The sequence below is a fragment of the Equus przewalskii genome, chromosome 5 (genome assembly GCF_037783145.1).
Source record: "Equus przewalskii isolate Varuska chromosome 5, EquPr2, whole genome shotgun sequence".
In the NCBI taxonomy this organism is placed as follows: Eukaryota; Metazoa; Chordata; class Mammalia; order Perissodactyla; family Equidae; genus Equus; species Equus przewalskii.
Window position 1 is genome coordinate 29,046,496 of NC_091835.1, and position 17,594 is coordinate 29,064,089.

Here is a 17,594-nt window from a genome sequence, read left to right on the forward strand (position 1 = left end):
TCTTCTGAAGCTCTGTCTGGAATGTACTAGAAAGCCCTGTGGGGGAACGACAGTGGGTGAGTGTGTGGGCGACCTTGAGGCAGAGAAGTTGGTGGCATTTTCCTCCCGTAAGGTGCTGATGTCCGCTCTCCTGCTGCTGTTCTCCCACAACCCCCACCCCCCAGGCCGGGCTGTGAAGCCCCAGGCTGTCTGGGAGTGAGTGCATGCCAGGCTTTGGCATATCCTTAGCGTCTTTCCTGATGTGGAAAAGAAAAAGGATCTGGTTTATGGTTTGTTGTAAAGGAAGGAGCTTTCCTACAGTGATTCTGGAAAGTATGTGTTTCTTTTATTCCTCCTCTAGGAGTAATCCAGTTCCATCTTTCCATGGTCTGTGTCACCTAGGACCTCACGCTTGCCAAATCCCCTAGTCAGTTCTCGTCCTCATCTGACTCCAGCAGTTGTTTGCATTTGACACAAGCTGATTACTCCTTCCCTTCTTAAAACACTCTTTACTTTGGCTCTATCTGACCCACCTCTTGACACCTCTGTTTGGATGCCTGGTAGTCATTGAGAGGGGAGGGAACATAGGAAATTGAGAAACAGCGGCCAGTGACACGGGATGGGAATTGAGAGCTGGTGTCCTGGAAGCTGACTGAACGAGTTTCGTGAAGGAGGATGAGGAGCTGTGCTCATTCCACATGCATCAGAGCTTAACCGCGTGCAGGACGCAGCTGGTCCCCCTCCAGTACCCCGAGTAATCTGGGTCTTCTAATCCTCCCCACTTGAGACAGTAGCACTCCTTTTTTCTTGTTTAGGCTGAAGGCTTGGCTTCATCCTTGTCTTCTCTCTCTCTCTCTCTCTCTCTCTCATTTCCCACGTCCAGTCCAGTCCACCAGCAGATCCTGTCAGCTTTGCCTTCAGAATGTACCAGACTAAGGGCACTCTCCAGCCTTCAACACCACGCTGGTCCAGTCTGCTGGCATCTCTCGCCTGGATTCTTGCAGAAACCTAATCTCTGGCCTCCCTGCCTCCTCTCTTCCCTCTCTCCCTCCCTGATACTTTCCACTCGGGGGCCCAGAAGTCAGATCGTACATTTGATCTATTCTGATTGAAAACCCTCCTCTGACTTCTTGTCTCACTCAGAGTCAAAGCCAGAGTTCCTGACCACCGCACAAATGCCTCTGCATCCTGTTCCACCACGGCTTCTCGGGCCTACCCCTTCCCCTTCAGTCACCACACACTAGCCGTGCTGGCTCTCTTGCTGGGCCACTGTCCGCTCCTCCTCGGGGCCCCTGAACTTGCATTCCCTCTGCCTTCTGATATCCACATGACTTGCTCTATCCCTTTTTTGTTTTCTGATCACTTCTTAAAGGTCTGGTGCATATGTCACTTCAAAGAGAATCCCTCAACTTCCTAAAAAAAATAGCAGTTTCTAGCCCTCTTATGCTGCTGAATGTTTTCCATAGTCCTTATCACCTCATGACCTATATTTACGTCCTTAATCTATGTTTTCTACTAAAATATGAGCTGCATGGACATTGTCCATATTGACTCATTCTTTATCCCCACACCTACATGCCTGGCACTTGGCAGGGTTTCAGACCCTGAAAGACCTCCTGTAGGGTCCTTAGAGACAAACACGGCTTTCCTTCCTTTCTTCTCCCTTGGGGAGTATGGCAAAAGTGAGAAGACGAAGGGTCTTGGAGTCAGACTGACATGGAATCGAAGCCCAGCTCTGTTGCTCACCAGCTATGTGGCCTTGGGCAATTTCCTTCACTTCTCCAAGCTTCCGTTTTCTCGTCTGTAAAATTGGCATTGGGAATGTGTATTTCAGAAATGAGCTATTTTAAGTGAAGTACTGTTTAATTTAGGATTTTGTTCAGCTGTTTGCCACAGAAATCTGAGTACAGTGGCTGAACAAGTAGGTGGTCATTTTTCTAAGTAAGAAGTTCAGAGGTGGGCATTTGGGCTGCGGAACAAGCTCCAGGGTGTCACCCGGGGTGCAGGCCCTTGCCCGCCACCGTCTTAGCGTGTGTGTCTGTCCAGGTGCAGGCTGGCACTGTACCCTTCCAGGCCTTGCAGCCACATTCCCAAGAGGAAGGAGGAAAGGGCAAAGACAAAGCCAGTAGAGCTGGACTCCCTGTAAAGGACTTTCCGGAAGTTCCACCTCAGGACTTCCAGTCCTCTCTTGTGGACTACATTTGGGCCACAGGGTCACCAGTAGCTGCGCGGAGGCAGGGACAGGGCACACTGTTGCTCAGACAAAATCAGGGTCTGTTTGTAGGGGAGGCTAGTGGGATGGATGTGAGGTGGGCAACTAGCAGTACAACTCCAGCTCCTGGGCCCCAGAAGGCGGGAGCTACGAGGACTTCCTCCAGTGCTCTGAGGGAACGGGTGAAGCCCTAGCCAGCGAAGCCCCTTGTCAGTCGTCTGAACTGCTGGTCAGGTAACAGTCTGGCTAGCTCGTATTTGCATATCAGTTAACCTTTTCAAACCCAGCCTGACCAAAGCATTTTAAAGCAGACATCCTTTGTCCATGCTTGTTAGAGCCTCACGAAGCCCCTAATGGAGAGAGGCAATTCCTCTCTCTCACTTTTATAAATGAAGGCGCCCAGGCAGAGACCATTCATCCATGCTTTCATTTCAGAAACACTTGAAGACTGCTGGGGCCGTGTGCCATTCTAGGTGCCACAGCAGTGACGTCATTGGCGACAACACCTGCCTCGTGGGGTTCACCTCAGTGATGATGTGTCCAAAGTCGGTTAGTAAATGGAGGGGCTGGGCCTAGAGTTGGGACTCCTAACTCCGAGCCCAGTGTTCTCCCCAAGACATGCACCAAAGACCTTCCTGACCCCAGCCCGCCACTGTCCTTCCTCCACGCATTGCTTTATGTCCCAGAGCAGCTACTGTTGGAGATACAGGCAAGGTGGGCTCTCCTTGGGCCAGATGGGTCGAGCTTACCAAATGGAATGCCAAGTGAGAGCAGAAGTGAGTTGGAAAACGTGGCTACATGGGGAGGAACGCTGCCAGAGTCGAGAATACTTAGCTCCAGTTTGAAGAGAGAGAATGACAGCAGTTGTGTCTGTTTGCCTCTGTCCCTTTGACTAGCAGTCGTTCTGGCTCTGTGGCTCCTCTCTCCTTTTCTTACTTGTTTGGGTTTCCTAAAGATACTGCAAGCTATTCTAGACGGGGTCCAGAGAGCATGTGTACAGCAACATTACTTATGCAAATCTATGTTGGAGAGCAGGGCCAGCCTCTCAGTTCCATTGCCAATCTTGTTCCTTAGGGGCTTTGTCTAAACCGTGGAACCAAAACTCAAAACCAACTGCTTCGTTTGCTCAACGCCAAACTGAATGAAGATGTTTCCTTTTTGTGTTTGTTGGAGCCAAGTGAATACAAAACGAAAAAGACTTTGTGAGTCAATTTGAACAGGAAGTGAGCACATATTTATAATGAAATTATTAACCTTGAACAAAACGATGCCATCAGGTGTTCACAGTGAGCACATAGAAGCAGCTTGGCGTCAGACACAGGGGCACTTCCTCAGTGTGCCCCTTGGTGGCAGCAGCTTCTGGCCTCCTGAGGACACCTCGGGCTCCCAAGGCAGGTGCGGTGAGCAAGCCGGCAATCAGGACCCCCAGCAGAGCTAGGGTTGCTGTGGCAACCGGATGCTGCCTGGAGGGCGGATTTTAAAATATCTCAGCTATAATAGTTGTTTTTCCCCCAATCACTCTGTCACTTCCCCAGTGCTGTGTGGTGCTGCTGAGGCCGGCTGTGCTGGGACGCCTGCTTCTCTGCCTGGGGCTCTTGGCAGCTTTGGGGGTTGGAGGTGGGAGGATTGTCTCAGGGTGTGAACTGCTGGGAAGCTGACAGAGCTTCAGCTTTTGCTTCCAGGCTCCTCCAGCTCTTGGTTCCCACAGCCTTATGTCATTTTCTCTTTCTTGTGAGGCAGAGAGGAGGGGTTTAGCTTGAAACTTCCTCCCCCCCTCCTCCCACTCTGACTTGAGCCTTCTGGCTTACACTCTGCCAGAGCAGCCTTGGCACTCCCGGGACCTCTCTCTGGTGAGGGGAGGGCATGTCCCTCTTTGTCTGCTTTTCCCCTTGGTCTTTCTAACTTCCTCTTTTGGCTTCGTTTATTCACTCATCAAAAGACTGTTGAGCACATACTAAGCCCCGGGCTAAGACACGAGAAACTGTTTTTGTCCTGGAAGAGGTCATCACTGTCTTTACCCTGGACTCGGCCCTATCAGATTGCAAACATTTTTATAAAGTTACAGTAATTAAGACAGTGTTCCATTGGCAGAGGGAGGGATACAAACCAGTGGGACAAGATAGCACTCAGACACGCGGATATGCAATATATGAAAATGTGGCTTAACAAAATAAGTATTTGTTTCTTGTTTGTTTCATAGTCTGATGTGGGCTAAGTGGCTTCATGGCCTTTCCCCTCCAGGTGGGACTCAGGGATCCAGACACTGTCCATTTTGCGATGCTGTCATCTCCAACACGTGGTTTCTAAGGTCTCTGTGGAAGATGGAGAGAGAATGCGTGACTGTGAAAGGATTTATGGCCAGACCTGAGACTGGTGTACGTCACTTCTGTCCATATCCACTGGCCAGGCGCAGGGTTCCAATGCACCTCCCAAGAGGCTGGGAAACGTGGTCTTTCTCTGTGTTTGGGAAAAGGAGATGGGATCTGTCAGCATCTAGCCTGTCTCTGTCGCCATATCACTGTTTACTAGGATAAAGAAATTCTGTTTTGTTTAGTTTTTGTTTCAATTCATGAATAAATGTTGAAACTTGTTTCTCTATATGTATGGAGTTATCATAAATGTTTTTCTCCTTTAACCTGTTAATGTGGTGAATTACACTGATAGATGTTCTTCGTCTTTGGCTCTGCCTGTCATCCCTGTGATGATGCCCATGTGGTCACGCTGCCTTTGGTTGGCTCTTCTAGCTATGTTTTGTTTCGGAGCTCTTTGTGTGTGTTCATAAATGAGATTGGCCAACATTTGTCTATGACTGTCTGGTTTTGATATCAATTGTATTAGCCTCATAAAATAAATGGTGACCCATTTCATCTTTTCCTGTTTTCTGGGACAGTTTGTTTAAAGTGGGATTATCAGTTCCTTCAATATTTGTGGAACACACAAAACCATCTGGACCTGGTAAATTTTGTGGGGGAGACTTTTAATTACTGATTAAATTTCTTTAATAATTAAATGTATATTCAGATTTTTCTACTTCTGACAGTTTGGGAAAGTCATATTTTTCTAGAGAATTTTCCATTTTTCTCGAAGTTTTCAAATACATTGGTGTAACGTTGTTCATAAATTCTTATCATTAAAAATCTCTATTGTTTCTGTAGTTAGATCACTTTTTTCATTCCTGTATTGCTTATTTATGCTTTCTCCCTTTTTTTCTTAATAAATCATGCCAGATATTTGTGTATTTAAGTATCAGTTTTTACTATTTCTGTTCTTTAATTTTTCCTTCTGTATGTTTTCATTGCATTTACTCTGTTGTTCTTTCTCCAACTTATTAATTTGGATGCTTAGCTTATTAATTTTTTGTCTTTCTCCTTTTGAACACAAACACTTAAGGCTATAAATTTGCCCCTAAGTTTTGCTTTGGCTGTGTCCCATTCCTTTTGACAAGCAGTGTTTTTGTGATCATTTAGTTCTAAATATTTTCCACTTTTTGCATAAGTTATTTGGAAGTATGTTTTAAAATTTCCAAATATATGGGGAGTGGTTGGTTGTCTTTCTGTTCCTGTGTTCTAATCTAATTGCTTTGAGGTCAAGGAATATGATCTGTACATGGTTAGGTTTTATAAATATTGAATATGCATTTGTGAACTATGTGTAGTATCTAATTTTCAGGGGTAGAGAGTTTTATATTTGGCCATTAAATCAAGCTTGTTAATGATGTCGTTAAACTTGTATGTATATTTACCATTGTTTTATCTGTTTGGTCTATCAATTACTGAGATGTGTTTGTACCTCCCACTCTAATTAGGTATTTGCCAATGTCTAATTATAATATTATCCATTTTGCTTTATGTATTTTGAAGCTGTGTTATTGTGTATGTAGAAGTTCAGAACTATGGTGTCTTTCTGGAACTTGGTGCTTTTATAGCGCAAATAGCTATATAGCACCTTGTGCCAAGCATTTTCTAAGTGTTCTTGATATATTAATTCATTTATCCCTCATAACAACTCTATGAATTGGGAACTACTGTCCCCATTTTACAGATGAGAAAATTGAGGACAGAGAGTTAAGTAACTTGCCCAAGGTGACCCAGCTTCTAAGTGGTGGAGTCAGGATTTGAACCCAGGTAGTCTGGTTCTAGAGTGTGTGTCCTTAACTACTATGCTCTTCTCTCTCTTTTATCATTATACGGTGAAATTCTTTATCCCTCATAATTTTCTTGGGCATGAAGTTTATTTTTTTCTAATGTTAATATAGCCATGCCAGCTTAAGTTTAGTTAATATTTTCCTGGTTTATTTTTATAAATACGTTAAAAATATATATGTGTACATACATATATATTTTTAAGCCTTTTACTTTCAATGTCTTTATATTTTAGGGATATTTTTTTGTAAAAGCATATAGCTGGAAATTTTTAAAAAATCTAATCTGATAATCTCTGTTATTTAATAGGACATTTATTGTGATTACAGATATATTTAGCTTTTTTCTTTTTAACTATCCATTGCATTCTGGCTTCTATTATTTCTGATGAGAGGTCTGCTGTCAGTACAACTGTTGTTCTAAACGAAAAGACAACCTAACAACTGGGAGAAGATATGTGCAAAACATATATCAGATAAGGGGTTAATATCCAAAATATACAAAGAACTCATAGATCTCAACAACCAAAAAACCAACAACCCAATTAAAAAATGGGCAAAAGATCTGAACAGAGATTTCTCCAAAGAAGATATATGGATGGCCAACAGGCATATGAAAAGATGCTCAACATCATTAGCTATCAGGGAAATGCAAATCAAAACTACAATGAGGTATCACCTCACTCTGGTCAGAATGGCTATAATTAACAAGACAGGAAACAACAAATGTTGGAGAGGATGTGGAGAGAAGGGAACCCTCGTACACTGCTGGTGGGAGTGCAAACTCGTGCAGCCACTATGGAAAGCAGTATGGAGTATCCTCAGAAAATTAAGGATAGATCCAGCTATCCCACTGCTGGGTATTTATCCAAAGAACTTGAAAACACAAAGGCATAAAGATACTTGCACCCCTATGTTCATTGCAGCATTATACACAATAGCCAAGACATGGAAGCAACCTAGGTGCCCATCAAGGGATGAATGGATAAAGAAGATGTGGTATTTATACATGATAGACTACTACTCAGCCATAAGAAATGATGAAATCCGGCCATTTGTGACAACATGGATGGTCCTTGAGGGTATTATGCTGAGTCGAATTAGTCAGAGGGAGAAAGTCAAATACTGTTTGATCTCACTCATAAGTAGAAGATAAAAACAACGACAAGCACATAGCAATGGAGATTGGACTGGTGGTTACCACAGGGGAAGAGGGGTTAAAGCAAAAGGGGTGATTAGGCTCACACATGAGTGGATGGACTATAATTAGTTTTTGAGTGGTGAACATTATGTAATCCACACAGAATTTGAAATATATTACAAGGTACATCTGAAAGCTATATAATGTTATAATCCAATGTTACTGCAATTAAAAAAATATATATATGTAACTGTTTTTGTTTTTGTTTTTGAGGAAGATTAGCCCTGAGCTAACTGCTGCCAATCCTTCTCTTTTTGCTGAGGAAGACTGGCCCTGAGCTAACATCTGTGCCCATCTTCCTCTACTTTCTATGTGGGATGCCTACCACAGCATGGCGTGCCAAGGGGTGCCATGTCCGCACCTGGGATCCGAACCAGTGAACCCTGGGCCGCCGAAGTGGAATGTGGGCACTTAACTGCTGAGCCAGCCAGCTGACCCCATAACTATTGCTCTTTGCAAGTAGTTTGTTTTTACTGTCTGGTTTCTCTTAAGATCTTTTCCTTGTTTAGACATTCTATAGTTTCACATCAAAGCATCTAGGAGCATGTTTATTTCTATTCATCCTGTTTAGGATTCATTGCAATTCCTAATCATGAATTGGAGAAGTTCTCTCATCAATTTTGGAAAATTCTCAGCCAAAATTTCTTTATTGCCTTTCCCCCATTCTTTCTGGTTTCTACTTCTGGAATTTCTATTAGGGATATTTTGGATCTTCCCAATTCATCCACTATGTCTTTGGATCTCTCTTTTATATGTTCCAATCTCTAGCTCTCTGTGCTGCATTCTAGAGAATTTCTTCAGATATATTATTAAATTTACTAACTCTTGAATTGTGTCTACGTTTTGCTTAAACTATTAAATTTTTTTCAATGACTATATATTTGAAATCTGAAGGTCTTTTAAAAAAATTTTCCTTTTTTGTATCAACTTTTTCTAGTATAACATTTAATTTCTTTAATGATTTTTAAACTATTTTTAAGTTTTTTCTTAGTGGTTGCTCTAGGGCTTACAACATACATCTTAGCTTATGAGAATCTGCTTCAAATTTATATCAATTTAATTCCAGTGAGATATAGAAACTATACTTCTGTATATTTCTATTCCCTTTTTTGTGCTATTATTATACATCTTAATTTCTAGGTATGTTACAAACCAAACAATACATTGTTATAATTATTACTTTATATAATTTTATGTCTTTTGAAGAAGCTGAGAGTAGAAGGGAGAGAAAGTATATATTTATACAGTTTGTCATACTAAACTTCTTATTTACCATTTCTGGTTCTTTTAATTTTTGAGGATTCAAATTACCATCTTATGACAGATCTTTGCTTTAATACAGCTTTGCTCCCACCCACCTCCTTTGTGCTGTTATTCTCAAATATATTACATTTGTGTATGTTAAAGGCCCAACAATACAATTATAATCATATGGTTTTAAGCAATTTTTTCAGACAATTTTTTAAGAGCAGTTTTAGGTTCACAGCAAAATTGAGAGAAAGATACAGAGATTTCCCATATACACCCCTGCCTCCACACAGGCACAGCCTCCCCAGTTATCAATATTTCCCTCCAGAGTGGTACATTTGTTACAACCAAGGAACTTAGAATGACACATCATTATCCCCCGAAGTCCCTAGTTTACATACGGGTTTACTTTTGGTGTCGTACATTATATGGGCTTGGACAAACTTACAATGACACGTATCCATTATAGGATCATACAGAGTGTTTTCACTGCCTTAAAAATCCTGTGTTCCACTTATTCATCCCTCTCTCCCTCCTAACTTCTGGCAACCACTGACATTTTTACTGTCTCCATAATTTTGCCATTTCCAGAATGTCATGTACTTGGAATCATACAGTATGTAGGTTTTTCAGATTGGCTTCTTTCACTTAGTAATATGCATTTAAGGTTCCTTCATGTCTTTTCATGGCTTGATTGCTCATTTCTTTTTAGCATTGAGTAATATTCCATTGTCTGTATGTACCACAGGTTATTTATCTATTCGCCCATTGAAGGACATCTTGGTTGTTTCCAAGTTTTGGCAATTAGGAATAAAGCTGCTATAAACATCACGTACAGGTTTTTGTGTGGACATAAGTTTTCAACTCCTTTGGGTAAATACCAAGGAATGCAATTGCTGGATGATATGGTAAGGGTATGTTTAGTTCTGTAAAAATGCCAAACTGTCTTCCAAAGTGGCTGTACCATTTTGCATCCCCACCAGCAGTGAATGAGAGTTCCTGTTGCTCCACATCCTCACCAGCATTTGATGTCGTCAGTGTTCTGGATATTGGCCATTCTAATAGGCATGTAGTGGTATCTCACTGTTTGGAATTTGCATTTCCCTGATGACATATGATGTTGAGCATCTTTCTTTTCATAAGCTTATTTCATATGGCCCGTTTCTCAATCAGCTTGTTTGTTTTCTTATTGTTGAGTTTAAGGGTCCCATGTATATTTTGGATAACAGTCATTTATCAGATATGTCTTTTGCAAATATTTTCCTCCCAGTCCATGGCTTGTCTTTTCATCCTCTTGACAGTGTCTTTTACAGAGCAGAAATTTTTAATTTTAATGAAGTCTAGCTTATCAATTCTTCCTTTCATGGATCATGCCTTTGGTGTTGTATCTAAAAAGTCATTACCAAATCCAAGGTCATCTAGATTTTCTCCCATGTTATCTTCTAGGAATTTTATGGTTTTGTGTTTTACATTTAGGTCTGTGATCCACCCTGAGTTAATTTTTGTGAGGGGTGTAAGGTCTGTGTCTAGATTCATTTCTTTGCATGTGGATGTCTAGTTGTTCCAGTACCATTTGATGAAAAGACATGATTGCTTTTTTTAAAAATTGAGGTCATAATAGTTTATAACATTGTGAAATTTCAATTGTACATTATTTGTCAGTCACAATATAAATGTGCCCCTTCACCACTTGTGCCCACCCTCTAAACCCCTTCTCTCTGGTAACCACTAAACTGTTATCTTTTTGTGTTTTGTCTTCTACAAATGAGTGAAATCATACCGTGTTTGTCTTTCTCTGTCTGGCTTATTTCGCTTAATATAATACCCTCAAGGTCCATCCATGTTGTTGTGAATGGGATGATTTCATCTTTTTCATGGCTGAGTAGTATTCCATTGTATATATATATATATATATATATATATATATATATATATATATATATATATATATACTACATCTTCTTTATCCAATCATCAGTCGATGGGCACTTGGGTTGCTTCCATGTCTTGGCTACTGTGAATAATGCTGCAATGAGCATAGAGGTGCGTAAGTCTCTTTGTAGTGTTGCTTTCAAATTCTTTGGATAAATACCCAGTAGTGGGATAGCTGGGTCATATGGTATTTCTGTTTTTAATTTTTTGAGAAATCTCCATACTGTTTTCCATAGTGGAAATGCACCAGTTTGCATTCCCACCAGCAATGTATAAGGGTTCCCTTTTCTCCACAACCTCCCCAACATTTGTTGTTTTGTGTCTTGGTGATTATAGCCATTCTAATGGGTGTAAAATGATATCTAAGTGTAGTTTTGATTTGCATTTCCCTGATGATTAGTGATGCTGAGCATCTTTTTATTTGCCTACTGGCCATCTGTATATCTTCTTTGGAAAAATGTCTGTTCATATCCTCTGCCCACTTTTTGATCTGGCTGTTTGTTTTTTTGTTGTTTAATTTTGTGAGTTCTTTATATATTATGGAGATTAACCCCTTGTCAGATATATGATTTGCAAATATTTTCTCCCAACTGATGGATTGTCTTTTTGTTTTGATCCTGGTTTCCTTTGCCTTGCAGAAGCTCTTTAGTCTGATAAAGTCCCACTTGTTTATTTTTTCTTTTGTTTCCCTTGTCCAAGTAGACATGGTATTCGAAAAGATCCTTTTAAGACTGATGTCAGAGCCGGCCCAGTGGTGTAGTGGTTAAGTTCACATGCTCTACTTTGGTGGCCCGAGGTTCGCAGGTTTGGATCCTGGCGCGGACCTAGCACCACTTGTCATGCTACATTGTGGTAGCATCCTACATAAAAAATAAAGGAAGATTGGCACAGATGTTAGCTCAAGGCCAATATTCCTCACATACACACAAAAAAAGACTGATGTCAAAGAGTGCACTGCCTATATTTTCTTCTAGAAGTTTTATGGTTTCAGGTCTTACCTTCAAGTCTTTAATCCATTCTGAGTTAATTTTTGTGTATGGCAAAAGATAATGGTCTACTTTCATTCTTTTGCATGTGGCTGTCCAGTTTTCCCAGCACCATATATTGAAGACGCTTTCCCTTCTCTATTGTGTGTTCTTGGCTCCTTTGTCGAAGATTAGCTGTCCATAGATGTGTGGTTTTATTTCTGGGCTTTCAATTCTGTCCCATTGATCTGTGTGTCTTTTTGTATCAGTACCATGCAGTTTTGATTACTATAGCTTTGTAGTATGTTTTGAAGTCAGGGATTGTGATGCCTCCAGCTTTGTTCTTTTTTCTCAGGATTGCTTTGGCTATTCAGGGTCTTTTGTTGCCCCATATGAATTTTAAGATTCTCTGTTCTATTTCCATGAAGAATGTCATTGGGATTCTGATTGGGATTGCACTGAATCTGTGGATTGCTTTAGGAAGTATGGACATTTTAACTGTGTTCATTCTTCTCACCAATGTGCATGGAATGTCTTTCTGTCTCTTTATGTCATTATGGATTTCTTTCAGTAATGAAGATGCAATTGCTTTTGAAATAAGTTAGGATAAAAGAGAAGAAATATGCAATTACATTGTCATTTATAATTATCTACATAATGGCCTTTACTGACACTCTTTGGTTTTTCTCTGTGTGTGGATTTGAATTATTCCTTTCAACCTGAAGAATTTTCTTCAGTATAGTATTTTTTATAAGACAGGTGTGCTAACAACAGGTTTCTCAGATTTTGTTTATCAGAAATGTCTTTATTTCATCTTCATTTTTAAAAGACAGTTTTGCTGGGTATAAGAACCTTGTCTCACTTTTTCTTTCAGCACTTGGAATATGTCATTGAATATGCTGTCTGGCCTCCACTCCTTCTGACGAAAAGTTAACCGTTAGTCTTATTGGAATTCCTTGTATGTGATATAGCTTTTCTCTTGCTGTTTTCAAGATTTTCTCTTTGTCATTACCTTTCAACGTTTTGACTATGATGTGTCTGGATGTAGATTCTCTACCTCTATCCTACTTGGAGTTTGTTGAGCTTCTGGGATGTGTAGATTATTAATGTTTTTCAGCAAATATGGGAAGTTTTCAGACATTATTTCTTTGAATATTTTTTTCTGCTCCTTTCTTTCTCTCCTCTCCTTCAGGTACCCCCATCATGTGTATGTTGATGTGATGAGTGGTGTCCCATACCTCTCTGAGGTTCCGTTTTATTCCTCAGTCTTTTTTCTCGCTGTTCTTCTGAATGTTTAATCTGTGTCATTGTATCTTTAAGTTTGCAGATTCTTTCTTTTGCCAGCTTAAATGTACTGTTTTGTCTCTCTAAGGAATTTTTTGTTTTAGTTATTGTACTTTTCAACTCCAGAATTTCCATTGGTTTATTATTATTATTATAATTTCTCTCTCTTTATAGATATTTTCTATTTGATGAGACATTGTCATCATAGTTTCCTTTAAGTCTTTAAGCATGGTTTCCTTTAGTTCTTTGAACATATTTATAATAGCTGCTTTGAAGACTTTGCTAAATCTAACATCTGGGCCCCTCAAAGGCAGTTTCTATTGTCTGGCTTTCTTTCCCTGTGTATGGGTCACACTTTCCTATTTCTTTACATGTCTTATAATTTTTTGTTGAAAACTGGATATTTAAGATAATATATTGTCACAACTCTGGAAACCGATCATGACCCCTCACCCCCACCCCAGGACTTTTCGTTACTGGTGTTTGCTTTTTGTTGTTGTGTAGTGCTATGGCCGGACAAATTCAGTGAAGTCTATTTTTCCTGTAGTATGATACCTCTGATGTCACTTCTCAGAGAGTGTAGCCTTGGATGTGCCCACAGTAGCCCTTCACCCCTGGGATGGCTGCAGTTTTAGCTGGGTTCTCATTGACTGTCTTTTTTCCCCCTGATCTCCTTGTTAAGTTTCTGGCTGGTCTGCCTGTATTGGTATCACACTCAGCTGTTAACCTACACTAATTGCCAGCTGATTGCTCTGTTATTTTTGACAATGTCCTGGGGCATAAATTGCTCCACATCTGATTCAGTAAAGTTTGCAGGGGTAGTTCTTAAGACCAGTCTTTAAGCCTTGCTCTGACCCCAGGTCAGTTCTTTTTAGTTGTCCCTTTCTCTGGTTCTCTCTGCTAGTTCTAGTTGGTTTCTTGTTTCGCTTGTTCAATCATGGAACTCCCAGCTTCCTCTAAATTACTCACCACAAGATCTCCATTGTTTTCAACAGTGTCCTTAGGCTTAAACTTCTCCACACAGTTCTAAATAAAGTCAGTCTCCTTAGGTTGAGCCACAGAGCTCTCTGTTTCTACATCCAGGGCAGAAGCTCTGTGCCCCTGCTCTGGGACTGGGTACACTTTTTCTTGGTGTGATACACTTTTTCTATGAGTTGGAAGGGGATGGAAGGAGGGGGCAGTAGCCCCTTGTCTCCTCAGCTTGTGTCTCCCTGCATGGAACCTCTATCCCACAAGTGAGCTGGGACACGGTGGGTTGGCCCAGTATTTTTGGCCTGCAATGCCTGGATTAGATCTTCCACTCTACAAATAGGGACTAGGTGGAAGGAGGGAGCTTCAGACCTCTTAGCTGTGCTTTCTTGGAATAATGTTTCTGCACACAAAGCTGGGGGTGAGGTGGAGACTAGAAATGCCAGTGACCAGCCCCTCCTGGGGAGAAACTATTATCCTAGACTGGGAGATGGGGGAGAGGGAGCTCCTTCTTCTTGGCCACACTCACCTGGAGTACAGTTTCTGTCACACTGAGTTGGGGGAAGGGAGGGAGCAGGTTGTGGCTTAAATGCCAGACTCTCACCATTCTTACTGAGATTTGGTAGATATTCTTGAATAAATGCTTTTTCATTTGCTGGATGCCCTAAGACAACTTTCAGAAATTTTAAATGGTTGTTTTTTATAATATCCATCAATTATGGTTGTTTCACAGGGGAGAAAATTCACAGAAATCCACACACTGCCACTCTTGGATGTACTTCTCTCTGCCTTATTCTTTTCTTTTTCTGTTATTCTTTTTCATAATATTTTGTTCTTTTTTATGTTCTTAATCATTGTAAACCTATTGATATAGCCTTTATCATCTAAAATTCTTGGGAGGTTTAACATTGCTGTCTGTTTTATCTGCGGGCTTTCATTCATGATGGGTTATTTCCTTGTGTGTTTTGTAATTTGGGATTGTGAGCTCCCTTTTACTGGTGTTTTATCTATGGGAATCCTATAAGGTCTGGGTTGAAGTTGCATCCCTCCAGAACTGTTTTATATTTGCTTTTGCTAGGCATCCCATAGTTTTTACCAGCCTACAAGTAATTTTTATGTTGATTTCTCAGCATGAGGTTTTCAAATCCCAAATGGAATAGGCCCATGGTTATGAAATCCCAGGAGAGCTTTTTATTTCCCTTCAGACCTAGGCCACTGTTCATTCATTTCCATGTGGTCTCCCTGTTTGGGTGGCTAGTCCACCCTTTCATTGAGGGTCCTGATTTTAGGTAGGAGCTCAGCTCTGTCTTCTTGCCCCCTTTGGGGTGAATGCCAGGTCTCCTGTATCTGTTTGGCTGTTAAGTCCAAGTCCCCATCAGTGCTGTCCAGTAGAACTCGCCACGGTGACGGGCTTGTCCTCCGTCTGCTGTCCCGTACAGCAGCCACGAGTCACACGGGGCTTTTGAACACTTGAAATGTGGTTAGTGAGACTCAGGACCTGGATTTTAAATTTTAATTTATTTCAAATAATATTAAATTTAGATAGCTGCTGGTGGATAGTCCCCACCGTATTAAACAGCATTCCTCACTGAGACAAGTCTGCCTCATCTGAAGGGCCTCACAGCGTCCTTTGCTCCACTCATCATTTTTGTTTTCAGTCTCCTCTTCATTTATGGCCCCAGGAATTTATCTTACTCTCTTTACTGTGCATTTAAAAGGATGTTAAATTTTATCTAGTGTTTCTTGTATGCTAGGGAGGTTGTATATTATTTGTTCACAATATTGCCAGAAGTGGAACATAGTGTCTGCTTCTGTTTTCTTTCCTCTCCAATCCATAGCTCTACTACAAAGTGATTTTTCTAAAATGCAAATCTATTCATGTAATATTTCTGCTTTCGAGAGTTCCCTGTTCTCTCAGAATGCAGCCCTAGCTCAGCCTGGCACATGAGGTCCTCTGTAACTTAGCCCCTGCCTATTTCCTCAGCCTTATCTTTCATTGCGTCTTCTCCTTGTACTTCATATTTAAGCACTGCTAAATATTTATAATTCCTTAAACGCTATTTCATACCTTAGGTCCTTTGTTCATCTTGCTCCTTCTACCCTAGCATGTTCTCCTGACTCGACTCCACCTCCTTTCTGCTAACCAACGTCGGCTTATCTTTCTCAACAGCACTCACGTCGCCTCTTCTCTGAAGGCTTCACTGCCTCTAATTTGTACCTCTTCTGGACCATGTATAGAATTTGGTCATAACCTTCATAGCACTTTATTGTGCTTTACTGTTTACGTGTCTGTCTCCCTCCCAGTCTGGACTCCTAGGAAAGGACTTGCTGCTTTTCAGGAAGCCCACACCTAGCGCAGGGACTGACACATGGAGGCACTGATGCTGGGACTTCTCCTTTATCCGGGAGGGTAGCAGCATCACCAGGAGACATCCACGGAGCGGCTCAGGGCACAGCCTGGCTCCAGGCATCAGGGGCCTCTGAGGCGGGGGACATGGAGTGTCTGTCTCCCGAGAGCTCTCACGTAGTTCTGAGGCTTCGAGTTCCTAATAAGCCGAAGCTTCACAGGCCCACCCTGCTCAGTCACAGCTCCCACCAGCTTCCCTTTCATTTTCTGAGAGTCAGTATGGGGACTGTGTGACTGAGGACCGGAGGGCCCTGCTTGTGTCTTTTCATAGGGGTCACCTGTGAGGCTCCACAACAACCCGCCCCCACCCCATGCCTCCTGAGAGTTCCCTTTGGACCCGGTCTTTATTCTTGCTGTGCAGGTGAAAGAGGCCAGTAATAGGAAACAGAGAATGGATCAGTAAAGAATGGGGCCAATGGTCCAGTACTAGGTAGGGCTGGCCCTGCCTCCCTGAACTTTCCTTTGCTTCTGAGCTGACCAGGGACATCTCTCCCTTCCTCCAAGTCCATCTGCTCTGCTCCAGGAAGGCAATGAGACATTAGCCTTTCTGTTCCAGGAGGACAAGAATATTAGGTCCCCAGGTGAGTCTTATCCAGAGCCCAGCATTTAATAGGTGCATAGGGAAATATTTTTTGGATTGAAATCTGCTTAGTTTATCCTCGTCTACCAGGATGCCTATGAGCTGCTGCCATCCTAGGTTTGTGAGAAGGAGAGTGGTAGGCAGGTGAGAGCCCTGGGCTGAGAGTCGGAAGCCTAGATCTACCCCTAACTCTGCCCTTAATTAGCTGTGTGACTTGGAGTAAGTTGCTTTACCTCTCTGTCTCTCAGTTTCCAGGCATTGTATGTAAGATATCTAGCATAGACCCTAGGTGCTCTTGAGTGCTCAGTGACTGTCTTCCCTTTTCTAGATCCTTGTGGGATATTTGTACTCATCTATGAGAAAGTCTTTTTGCCTTCCTTCTTCTCATTCTTGTCGCATCTTTGTCAAGCCCTTTCTAGGCTGAAACAAAGGCTGTGTGTGTGTGTGTACACAGGAGATTAGAAAAAAACCAGTGCAAAGAAGAGATCCCTCCAATACTCAGACCACCGACTTATTCCATTGTGCACCCTGATTTATCATCTTTATTATCTGAGTCTTTTGATTCAGGGTCTCAGACCTGAAAGAAATTGGGCTAAAGGATCTTATACAGAAATGTCAATCTGACCAGTTGACAGCACATTTCCCAGAAATACAAAGGGTAGCCTCAAAGGGCTGT